The sequence below is a fragment of the Erythrolamprus reginae genome, chromosome 8, assembly GCF_031021105.1.
Source record: "Erythrolamprus reginae isolate rEryReg1 chromosome 8, rEryReg1.hap1, whole genome shotgun sequence".
NCBI lineage: Eukaryota > Metazoa > Chordata > Lepidosauria > Squamata > Dipsadidae > Erythrolamprus > Erythrolamprus reginae.
Window position 1 is genome coordinate 43688362 of NC_091957.1, and position 12618 is coordinate 43700979.

Here is a 12618-nt window from a genome sequence, read left to right on the forward strand (position 1 = left end):
CAAAACATATGATGAATAGTTGCAGGAACTGGGGGTGGCACAACAGGTAGAGTGCTGTACTGCAGGCCACTGAAGGCTGACTGTAGATCTGAAGGTCAGCGGTTCAAATGTCATCACCGGCTCAAGGTTGACTCAGCCTTCCATCCTTCCAAGGTGGGTAAAATGAGGACCCGGATTGTGGGGGCAATAGGCTGGCTCTGTTAAAAAGGGCTATTGCTAACATGTAGTAAGCCGCCCTGAGTCTAAGGAGAAGGGCGGCATAAAAATTGAATAAATAAATAAACAAACAAACAAACAAATAAATAAATTAAATAAATTAAATAAATTAAATAAATTAAATAAATTAAATTAAACAAATTAAACAAATTAAATAAATTAAACAAATTAAACAAATTAAACAAATTAAATAAATTAAATAAATTAAATAAATTAAATAAATTAAATAAATTAAATAAAATAAATTAAATAAATTAAATAAATTAAATAAATTAAATAAATTAAATAAATAAATAAAATAAATAAATAAATAAAATAAATTAAACAAACAAACAAACAAACAAACAAACAAACAAACAAACAAACAGGGCATGGCTAGTCTAGTGAAGAGAAGCACCAGGGGAGACAGGATAGCAGTCTTCCAATATTTGAGGGGCTGTCACAGAGAGGAAGGGGTCACACTGTTTTCTAAGGTACCTGGCCAGACATGAATAGTGGATGGAAACTGAACAAGGAGAGATTCAACCTGGAAATAAAGAGAAGGTGAGAACAATCGACCAATGGAACCGCTTGCTTTCGGAAGTTGTGGAAGCTTCATCATTTGAGACTTTCAAGAAGAGGTTGGACTGCCATTTGTTAGAAATGTTGTAGAGTCTCCTGCTTGAGTGGGGGGTTAGACTAGATGACCTACAAGATCCCTTCCAACTCTGTTAATCTGTTAATAGAAGATGCTTCAGGAAGTGTCCATGGCAGAAGGTTTCCCTCAGATACCAATATTGAAAACCTCAAGATCTAATTCTTGTCCTGGACAATGAAATAGTATTTGGATTTTGACTGATTCCATCCAAAATGCTGAATCATTGTTTGATCTTGGATGGAGAAAGATGCTTTCATGAGGATCAAGTTCATTTCGGGGATGTCTTTCGATTCCTGAACTATTTGAATTCTGAAGATACTCATTTAAGTAGAAAAGAAATGTCACAATAGAACATTTTTTTTCCGAACGCCATCACTCTACTAAACAAATAATTCCCTCAACACTGTCAGACTTTCTACTAAATCTGCACTTCTATTCTACTTGTTTTTCTCATCATTCCTATCACCCATTTCCTCCCACTTATGACTGTATGACTGTAACATGTTGCTTCTATCCTTAGGATTTTTATTAATATTGGTTGTTTTTTCATTGCTTATTTGACCTTTATGACAATCATTAACAAACACTGTCAAACCACTATTACTACTAGTTTTTTCTCATCACTCCTATCACCCATTTCCTCCCACTTATGACTGTATGACTGTAACATGTTGCTTGTATCCTTAAGATTTTTATTAATATTGCTTCTTCATTGCTTATTTGACCCCTATGACAATCATTAAGTGTCGTACCACATGATTCTTGACAAATGTATATTTTATTTTATGTACGCTGAGAGCATCTGCACCAAGACAAATTCCTTGTGTGTCCAATCACACTTGGCCAATAAAATTCTATTCTATTCTATTCTATTCTATTCTATCACTCTGGCAACATCATCTTTATCAACCATTGTCTTAATTAGCAACCAATAGTAATCTGATTCCTATACTTAGCACAGATCCATGAAGTCCTAAGTAACAGTCATCAACTTTGAACTTGTATTTACTTTACAACAGGCAGGATCTTGTGCCCATTAATTTCCATGAAGTGTCCACAGGAAAATGGTTAAGTTTACCTTTTAATTGAACAAAGACTGTAGCTATCAGAAAACATTATGTGACTGGGGGAAAACTGTAATGTTCTTCTGTTTCCATACAGAAAAAAATAGTTTGTTTTTTAAAATCACAGTTGTCCCAATTTCTTTCTTTTTTTCAAAAAAAAGAGTGCTGCATACAAAAGTTTAAAGAAACAATGACCAAGTTCAACATTTGAAACCGATCAGGTTACACCCAGAATAATCCAGTACTTCTAAATTAAATTATATCTGACTGCTTACCAGTATCCCTTCTAAATTGAGTTTACCAATCTGCCAGTGCTTTTGTTTTGAGAAAGAAAAATAAATCAAATGAGAGCGCAATAAAGCTTACATTTATCTGTAAGCAGCATGAGAAGAGTTTTATGAGGTCAGAGCATCAGTCCAAGATCCCACCCTTGGTGCTGATCTGCACATGATTACAATTTTGCAGGACATTTACAAGAAATCAGGCAACTATCCTGGGCAGCTTCCACTCTCCCCGTTTCGCTCCAACCTTTATTTACTTTGTGTGTGCGGGTTTTTTTTAGCTTTCTTGGAGAATTCAAGTCATCTATTGAACAGGACTTGACATCTAAGCCTATTGCATATGTGCAGTCCTTGACTTACAACAGTTCATGTGGTGACTGTTCAAAAGTACAAGGTAACAAAGTATGGAAATCTGAAAATTGTCTCCTCACCTGATCCATCCATCCATCCATCTACCTACCTACCTACCTTTCTATCTATCTATCTATCTATCTATCTATCTATCTATCTATCTATCTATCTATCTATCTATCTATCCATGCCCATCCATGCATCCATCCATTCACCCATTCATCTATCTATCCTACTTACTTACCTACCTACCTATCTCTATCATCTATCTATCATCTATCTATTGTCTCCCCACCCAATAATTTGATAATCCATCCATGCATCCATTATCTATCTATCTATCTATCTATCTATCTATCTATCTATCTATCTATCTACCCATCCATCTATTTATCTATCATCTATCCATCTACCTCCATCTTCATCTCTCCTTCCCTCCTTCCTCCTCCTCCTATCTGTATATCTTCTCTCAAGGTGGTAAACATACCCAATATTGCCTCCTATTTCATTTAGCGATAATATTCCCTTGTATTTCAAAAAGAAAGGGATGTCACCAAGGAGAACAGATGCAGAATATGGACTATTATTTGTTTGTTTGTTTGTTAGATTTGTATGCCGCCCTTCTCTGGGGTGGTTCACAGGATACAGTGAAAAAACAAAGCACATAAAACAAATCTATTACATTAAAAAACATTCCTAAGACATCTCCCTCCTGTTTGTCTACTTGTCTCCAGCAAGGTGAACATTAAGCTGTAGGAAAAGCCATCAAATGTGGAACAGGGTGGCTGCAATGACTCAGCTACCTTTGAAGGTAGCCCATGGCATGGTTGAAGCAGAGGTGGGCGTGGAGAGAATCTTGACAGCACTTGAAATTGCCACTGAAAGTTATTCAGGATCTGTGAGATAATTATTGTCCTTTTGGAAGCTAACCCAACCCAGCCAGCCAGCACAGACCAATACAGGGGGTAGACAAAGAAATGGAAACACCTTAAAAATCCAGATTTGGAATCCAGATTTGTGGAGCTCCCTTCAAACAGTTTTTGTGGAAACTGGGTTCTGTACCTGTCTATTGAGCTCTACAGTGATTTTAGGAGCTGCGGTCTTGCGATCAGCTCTAACAATTCGCTTTAGAGTCCGACGGTCTCTCTCAGACAACTTCGACTTTCAACCAGACCTGTGCTTGGCTTTGGACGTTTTCCCTTCTCTTTCAAAAGCAGTCATTCGGGCACTTTCTGTTACATTAGCGCCGGCCATTCAAGCATCAACAATTTGGCCTCTTTGAAAGTCTGAGAGGTCTGCCATTTCTAGAAGGTTATAACCAATTTCCTTAAATTTCTGTTTTAAAAAAAGGTAGTTTAAAAAAATAACAGAATTTTAAAAATCCATTAAAATATGTCAGGTTTTGATTGATTTGAACATGTTCAAACATTATGATGCCAAAAAGTTTCCATTTTTTTGTCCACCCCCCCTGTATATAAGAAGCTGAAGTCTTCAAATGAACACACCACAGCAGGAGTTCTTGAGAAAATATATTTATTTCTTCATAGCAAAGATTACTTCCCTATTTACACTATCACCCATACTCTATCTTACTGTACATAAGCCACACTATAACTAGCCAACCACTACTACCATTAGACTACTGCTCATCTGTCTGGAACCCATACCACATCTCAGACATCAACACCCTTGAAAATGTCCAAAGATATTTCACCAGAAGAGCGCTTCACTCCTCCACTCGAAACAGAATACCCTATGAAAATAGACTTACAATTCTGGGCCTAGAAAGCCTAGAACTACGGCGCCTAAAACACGATTTGAGTATTGCCCACAAGATCATATGCTGCAATGTCCTACCAGTCAATGACTACTTCAGCTTCAACCGCAACAACACAAGAGCACACAACAAATTTAAACTTAATATGAACCGCGCCAAACTTGACTGTAAAAAATATGATTTCAACAATTGAGTTATTGAAGCGTGAAACTCATTACCGGACTCAATTGTGTCAACCCCTAACCCCCAACATTTCTCCCTTAGACTATCCACGATTGACCTCTCCAGGTTCCTAAGAGGCCAGTAAGGGGCGTACATAAGTGCACTGGTGTGCCTTTCGTCCCCTGTCCAATTGTCTTTCCATTCTTTCACCTATCTTATATATTCTCTTCCTTTCATATATCCTCTCCTCTAAGTCCACTTTCACCCTCTTTTATATTATCACATGTCTATTTTTCTTCCTATGTATTTGTGTATTGGACAAATGAATAACTAAAAAATTAATAAAAAATTACAACCACTTCAACCTCAGCAACCAACAGAGACCAATGCAAAGGTTTTCTACATGTTTATATATTTGCCAACCAATCAGGTTGCAGCATGCTTAGTTGGCTCATAATGATTCAGCCTTCTCTACGTAGAATTGACTACAGTCCTTCCTCCTACATTGGGATATTATATCAGGTTAGGCCTAATCCTGACAATAATGCCTCTAATTAAAATTTGAGACAACCGCCACTGAGGTCGGGCAGCTTTCTTGCTTATATATTTATTTATTTATTTGTTTGTTGGCTTTTGACTTGACAATACGTTGAATCTCTCTTTTGTTAGCCCCCCACCTCCCAAGCTAGAAGAGTTAAGCATCTGGCCCTGAGGGGGAAAAAAAGTGTGTATGTGCATGTGTGTGTGTGTGTGTGTTTTGTTTTTTTTAAAGTGACCGCCTCTAGAGACTCCGAAGCCTGGAAATGATTTCATTGAACTGCTATGCAGATGGATTAATTCCAGTATTGTAAAGTCAACATGGCCGAATGCTTGCTACATCACAGCCTGTGTTACTGTGGTCTGGATCAGGTTTTGATGAAGTAATTTCCCTTGGGTTTAGCACTTTAGGAAGCCTAGAGGACGTCCTTCTCAGATTTGATTTGAGACTTGTCTTCTCCCCCCCACCCTCCCCCCCAAAAAACCTTCTCCCTCCCCACCTCTGCAGCTAAATTGGGCTTTATCACTTACACATGGACCTCGATGAGTTGGAGAGGTTTCAAACGAAGGCCATATGTTTTGGGGCATAGAATGCCCAAACAATTGGGTGTATGAAATGAGATTCGTTTCTTGATCTCTTTTTCCTTTCTTCCCTTTTTTTTTTTTTTGCAAAGATGATAGAATTAATAGCAAATGATACAGCGCTCGGCTGGAGCGTGTTGGAGGGGAGAGAGCCAGCTCTCTGATCCTTTGTTCTTCGAGGGGGTTCCCACCTTCACACAAGAGAGGAAGGGAAAGATTTAGATCCAAAAGACCTCAGGGGGGGGGGAAGTTGATGGGGCTTCTAATCCATCTGGCCTTTCCGTCCTAAATCTGACTCCACCCTACCTCCAAAGACCCAGTGCTAGATCTTCTTCCTCCGTGATGGTGAGCCTATGGCACGGGTGCAGCGGTGGGCTACTAGCCAGGACCGCTAAATTGCACTCACCGCCGCGGCTCGTAAGTGCTTGTGGGGCCAGCATGATTTTGCTTCTTCACCTACTGGAACGCTTTCTACATGGGGCTACCTTTGAAAAGTGTTCGGAAACTTCAGATCGTGCAGAATGCAGCTGTGAGAGCTATCATGGGCTTTCCTAAATATGCCCATGTCACACCAACACTCTGCAGTCTGCATTGGTTGCCAATCGGCTTCTGGTCACAATTCAAAGTGTTGGTTATGACCTATAAAGCCCTTCATGGCACCGGACCAGAATATCTCCAGGACCACCTTCTGCCGCACGAATCCCAGCGACCAGTTAGGTCCCACAGAGTGGGCCTTCTCCGGGTCCCGTCGACTAAACAATGTCGTTTGGCGGGACTCAAGGGAAGAGCCTTCTCTGTGGCGGCCACGACCCTCCGGAACAAACTCCCCGCAGAGATCAGAGTTGCCCCCACCCTCCTTGCCTTTTGTAAGCTCCTTAAAACCCACCTCTGTTGTCAGGCATGGGGGAATTGAGATATTCCCTTCCCCGTAGGCTTATAAAATTTATGCATGGTATGTCTGTATGTATGATTAGTTCCTTAAATTGGGGGGGGGGGGGTTACATTACTTTTAGTATTAGTAATTTGTTCATATTGTCTTTTTGCTGTTGTTAGCCGCCCTGAGTCTACGGAGAGGGGCACCATACAAATCTAATGAATGAATGAATGAATGAATGAATGAATGAATGAATGAATGAATAAATAAATAAAATCACTTATGGAGCCACAGGTGTGCCTGTATTTCGGCAAGGGTTTTTTTGCTTCTGCGCATAGTGATTAAGGAACTGGAGGCTAAAACATATGAAGAACGGTTGCAAGAACTGGGCATGGCTAGAAAGGACCAGAGGAGACATGATAGCATTATTCCAATATCTCAGGGGTTGGCAGAAAGAAGAAGGAGTCAACCTATTCTCCAAAGCACCTGAGGATAGAACAAGAAGCAATGGGTGGAAGCTGAACAAGGAGAGGAGCAACTTAGAAGTAAGGAGAAATTTCCTGACAGTTAGAACAAATTAACCAGTGGAACAGCCTGCCTCCAGAAGTTGTGAATGCTCCAACACTGGAAGTTTTTAAGAAGATGTTGGATAACCATCTGTCTGAAATAGTGTAGGGTTTCCTGCCTAAGCAAGGGGTTGGACTAGAAGTCCTCGAAGATCCCTTCCAACTCTGTTGTTGTTATTATTATTAAATCACGAGGAAACATTAGAGTTTCATTGTTTCTCAGGCTATCCACAAGGTTATTATGAGGCTCAAAGGAGCACGGGGGGGGGGGGAGAAAGGTGTGGAAAATCAGAGTTGGGGACATGATCGAAACATTTAAATATGTTAAAGGTCCAGGAGGGAGGTGTTTTTAATAGGAAAGTGAACACAAGAACAAGGGGACACAATCTGAAGTTAGTTGGGGGAAAGATCAAAAGCAACATGAGAAAATATTATTTTACTGAAAGAGTAGTAGACCCTTGGAACAAACTTCCAGCAGACGTGGTAGATAAATCCACAGTCACTGAATTTAAACATGCCTGGGATAAACATAGATCCATCCTAAGATAAAATACAGGAAATAGTATAAGGGCAGACTAGATGGACCATGAGGTCTTTTTCTGCCGTCAAACTTCTATGTTTCTATCATCTAGAAACCTCAATGTCTAGTACAAGTCACAGTGACATTGTATGTCTCATGACATCCTTGCACAAATTATGTATGTTATGTGTCTTGTGTATCTCACCCACCAAAAGATCCCTGGAAGGAAATTCCTCCACTAAGAAACCAGGGTTATGAATATGCAAATACTTCATTTATCATAATGTCACATTAGCAGAATCTTGCAAGCCTTAATATGCTTTTTCCTTCCCTTCCTTTGTCTTTATACAGAGAGTCCCTACAGAGAGTGGTAAGGACAGCTGAGAAGATTATGGAAAGCTTACTTCCCATTATTCAGGATACTGCTTATGAGCACTAGTTATGAGTCCATCACCCTGGGGGGGGACTATTTATCCCCTCAGAGAGGGTCCGCAACTTGGGCATCCTCCTCGATCCACAGTTAACTTTAGAACACCATCTTTCAGCTGTGGCGAGGAGGGCGTTTGCCCAGGTTCACCTGGTGCACCAGTTGCAGCCCTATTTGGACAGTGCTCATGGTCACTCATGCCCTTATCACCTCAAGGTTCGACTACTGCAATGCTCTCTACATGGGGCTACCTTTGAAGAGTGTTTGGAAACTTCAACTCATCCAAAATGCAGCTGTGCGAGCAGTCTTGGGCCTTCCAAGAAATGCCCACATCTCACCATCACTCTGCGGACTGCATTGGCTACCGATCTGTTTCCGGGCACAATTCAAAGTGTTGGTTATGACCTATGAAGCCCTACATGGCATAGGATGAATCCCAGTGACCGGTGAGGTCCCAGAGAATTGGTCTCCTTAGGATCCCATCAACCAGACCTAGGGGAAGAGCCTTCTCTGTGGCAGCCCCGACCCTCTGGAATGAGCTCCCTCTGGAGATTCGCACTGCCCCCACCCTCCTCACCTTCTGAAAGAGTTTAAAAACTCATCTTTGCTACCAGGCTTGGGGCTTTTAGATCTTCCCCTTGACCAATGAATGTTTTAAGTATGATTGTTGAATGATTGGTTTGATAGGGTTTCTTTTTAATTGAATTAATAGTTGTTTTTTAATGTATTATCAATTGGATTCATATTATTGTTCAGTTTTTGTATATGCTGTGAGCCACCCCGAGTCTTCGGAGAAGGGCGGCATACAAATCTAATAAATAATAATAATAATAATAATAATAATAATAATAATAATAATAATAATAATCAAATGAATGAAAAATCATAGGGCAGAAAAAATAATATGATAAAATATAATAATATATTTTAATATAATAAAAATTTAAATTATAAATTTAATATAATATAATATAATAATAATAAAAAATAAACAACTAAAGCAAACCCAGATTGATTTTCTAGCCTTATTCTTTTCTTCCCAATATTATCCAGATTGTTGTCCTATTTCAGACTTAGTTCAATGGAAGCCAATGTGACTTCTTTCCAAGATGGGTAATCCAGTGAATGGAGTTATTTTTTTGAGTACAAAGATGTATGGTCAATCTGTGACTTGCTGTACACTCCTGCTCACAAGAAGACAACCAAAACAGGGATGGGAGAGAGAAAGTATTGGATGGCTTGGTAAAAAATAAAGATGCAAGTGAGTCGAAGCAGCCTGGAAAAGTCCCACCAGCCCAAGGTCAAATGCTGGGAAAACTCCAAGGTGCTCAGATTGTTTCCAAAACAAAATGAATGCAATTGATCGGTGAACAATGTACTGTGGGGAGATCCTGGGAGAAAAGTGAATTTTCTCTATGCTGGTTTTCACATGAAAACTTTAGAACAGACTTTGCTACTTCTGTGCCTCTGCAGAATTATCAATAATTGCTAATTACTTTATTATTGTCATTGTATATGCATACAGAATACACCCATACAACGAAATTCACATAATGCCCAAGGACCAGGCCCAACACACACAACAACCCCCAAAATAACTCCCTCACCCACCACAAATTTCCTACCCTGAACTACCCAAACATCCACACAACAGACCAAGTAATACTGTTCAACAGCTCTCTGTAAAGTAAAGTTATGCTCTTGATCAAATAATATTCCAGGATTTTATTTGGCTGTATGTATCTGTTGTGGTTAGCTCTGGCCCAGCTCCTGTCCCAAGTACTGTGAATGTGGGGGAGACATCCACATGCTGCAGGCCTGTTTTGCCCCCCCGGTGGAATCTGATGATGAAGGCTCCTCTGACCAAGAAGACATGAGTGACAGGGAGGAGGAGAGTGTGGCAGACAGCTCAGAAGGAGATCAATTATCTAGCTCCTCCTTGGATTCGGAACAAGAGTTAATGATACAGCCATGCATGCGGAGAGCGATGCAGAGGCAACAACAACTGAGAGATTATTATCAAAGAAAATGAGGCCACCTGTGGTTGGGTGGGGCTGTGGTAATTAGTGAGGCTGCTATAAATAGCAGCCTGTGGGTTTGGCCATTGAGGAGGATTATCTGATCGTTGTGTTTCGTGCCTGCTTTGCTGTGTTTGACCTTTTGTGTGCTGATTTTTCCCCGCTTTGAAACTAAACCAGAGCAAAGTGTGTTTCACTTTGTGGAAGAAGAAGGACTGTGAATTGCCTCACAGCTGCAAGCTAAGTATCACAGAACTGATAAGGGACTTGTACCAATTACCAGTTTGTTTGGAGACGAGTGCTCTTTGCTATACAAAAAGAGGGCTTGGTTTAAGTGAATTTTCATTATAAAGAACATTGTGTCTGAAATTTGTACCTGTGAATTTTCGGGAGGAGTCTACCAGAGAGCCCGACAGAACAGTATCAATGAGACGACTGACACTATCACTGTACATTTAGCTGAAACCTATCCTAAAGAACTCTTTTAGATATGTAGCCTAAAAATAAATGCTCAGCGGTGTTTTATAATTATCTGCCCCAAAAACCTTCTGCAAAGGATCCCAAAAATGTTCTATTTTGTTTTGAGTGGCATACGAACAGAAAGAGAACAGCACGGGCTACCTCGTAAAATTTCAATCAGGACCTCGCATTGATCTATCAACATCTTATGCATGTTTTGAAACAAATTTTATTGTCCTCCCCTCAAAACTTCTGTCATAAACAAAGCTATTCGGAGAGGACTTTTGGCTTTCCAGATGTTGTTGAATTGCAACTCCAACAGCCCCAAGAATGATGGGCATTGTAGTTTTGCAACATCTGGAAAGTCGCTGATTGGAAGACATTTTAGAAAGAAGAACACAGGAAGTGTAAAGCAGGAAGCTTTTCAATCATCCCAGAAAGGAATTATCTGACATTAACATTTTCACCATTGGTGGAAACTCTGCATGGTTTGGGGAATTTCTTCATCGTTGCAACCACAAATTGCTGTAAATTTGTTTGGATAGGGGTTGTTCACCCTAGGAGCTGGGGGAAAGCAGGCATGGTGAAATTTCTGTCTGCTCCTAGGGATGGATTTATAAATCTCCGCATCTAAAATTACTAGAAGCACCAGCCAGCCTGGCTAGCATTGACGGATTTGGGAAATTAAATCTTATTTTATCAAAAGCGAATAATTTTATTAACAGCCATAAAGCCAAGAAACAACAATATAAAACCTAAAAAAGTAAATACTTCACATGCAGATATTAAATTACGTCATATATAGAACTATAAAATATATAACAAGAAATGAAAAAGAAATGAAAAAGAAACATAGAATATAAAAATACAGAGATGAAAGTGCAAGTCCCAGCAACGGGTTAGGTCCCAAAGAGTTAGCCTTCTCCAGGTCCTGTCAACTTGACAATGTTGCTTGCCGTGGCCTAGGGGAAGAGCCTTCTCTGTGGAGGCTCCAGCCCTCCACCCAGAGATTCGCACTGCTCCTACCCTCCTCGCCTTCCGCAAGAGTTTCAAGACTCATCTATGCCGCCAGGCTTGGGGCCATTAGATTCTAGCCGACAAATATGTTGTGAATTAGCTATTTCAATAGGAATGAGTGTTTTTTATGGTTTCGGGTTTTTTAGAAGTTAAATTAATTGGATTTAGGATGTTGAAATGATGATGTGTGTGCATCTCCACTGATTGGCGGCTGTCACTTCCTGGATTAATGGTCTCAGCTCGGCTCTTCTTTTTTTCCTCTGTTGCTGCTGCTGTGTCTGCGCTCCTTGCTTTTTTCCTCTTTCCTCCTTTCTGGCCTTGGACAAGATTCCCTCTCTCCTGCCCGGCTCCCCTCCAGCCTCACGCGGCTACCTCCTGCCTGAGGTGCCAGCAGAAGGTGTTGGTGGAAGTGGTGCTGGCAGCATTTATGCTTTTGGCATCACCCGTTTGCCTAGCTACCCAGCCTGATGCGGGGGGGTGACCCAGGAAGAGGAGCACGGGAAACACGAAGCAAATTGTCACCCCAGCGAGCGACACTGGTAAGGTTGTAAGTCGAGGACTTAACAGTTCTCTTGAATGATGATGATCGTCCAAGCCACTCCCACCTGGTCACATGGCTGGCAAGCCACTCCTACCCAGTCACATGACCATTAGGCCACACCCACAAAATAAGCCATACCCACAGTGTGGCAGTAAAAATTTTGGCTGCCCATTACTGTCAGCATCCCCATGATCATGTAATCAAAATTCAGACACTGGACAACTGACTCATATTTATGATGGTTGCAATGTCCCAGGGTCATATGATTCCCGTTTACGAACTTTTGACAAAGCAAAGTCAAGGAGAAAGCCAGATTCACTTAACAAAGTGTGTTAAATAACTCAAACAGCTGCAGGAATTTACTTAAGAACTGTGGGAAGGAAAGTCATAAAACGGGAGGCAAAACTTGCTTAATGACTCTTTCTCTCTTTACTAACAGGAATGTTGGGTTCGATTATGGTTCTAAGTCCCAGACTACAAGTAAGCTAATACAGGGGTGCAAAACTGGGCTGCATTTTATGAACCTCTGGGAGCTACAGATTCTCCATCCCAACTGTTTTAAATGTCACAAGGCTCCTTTATTTACCTG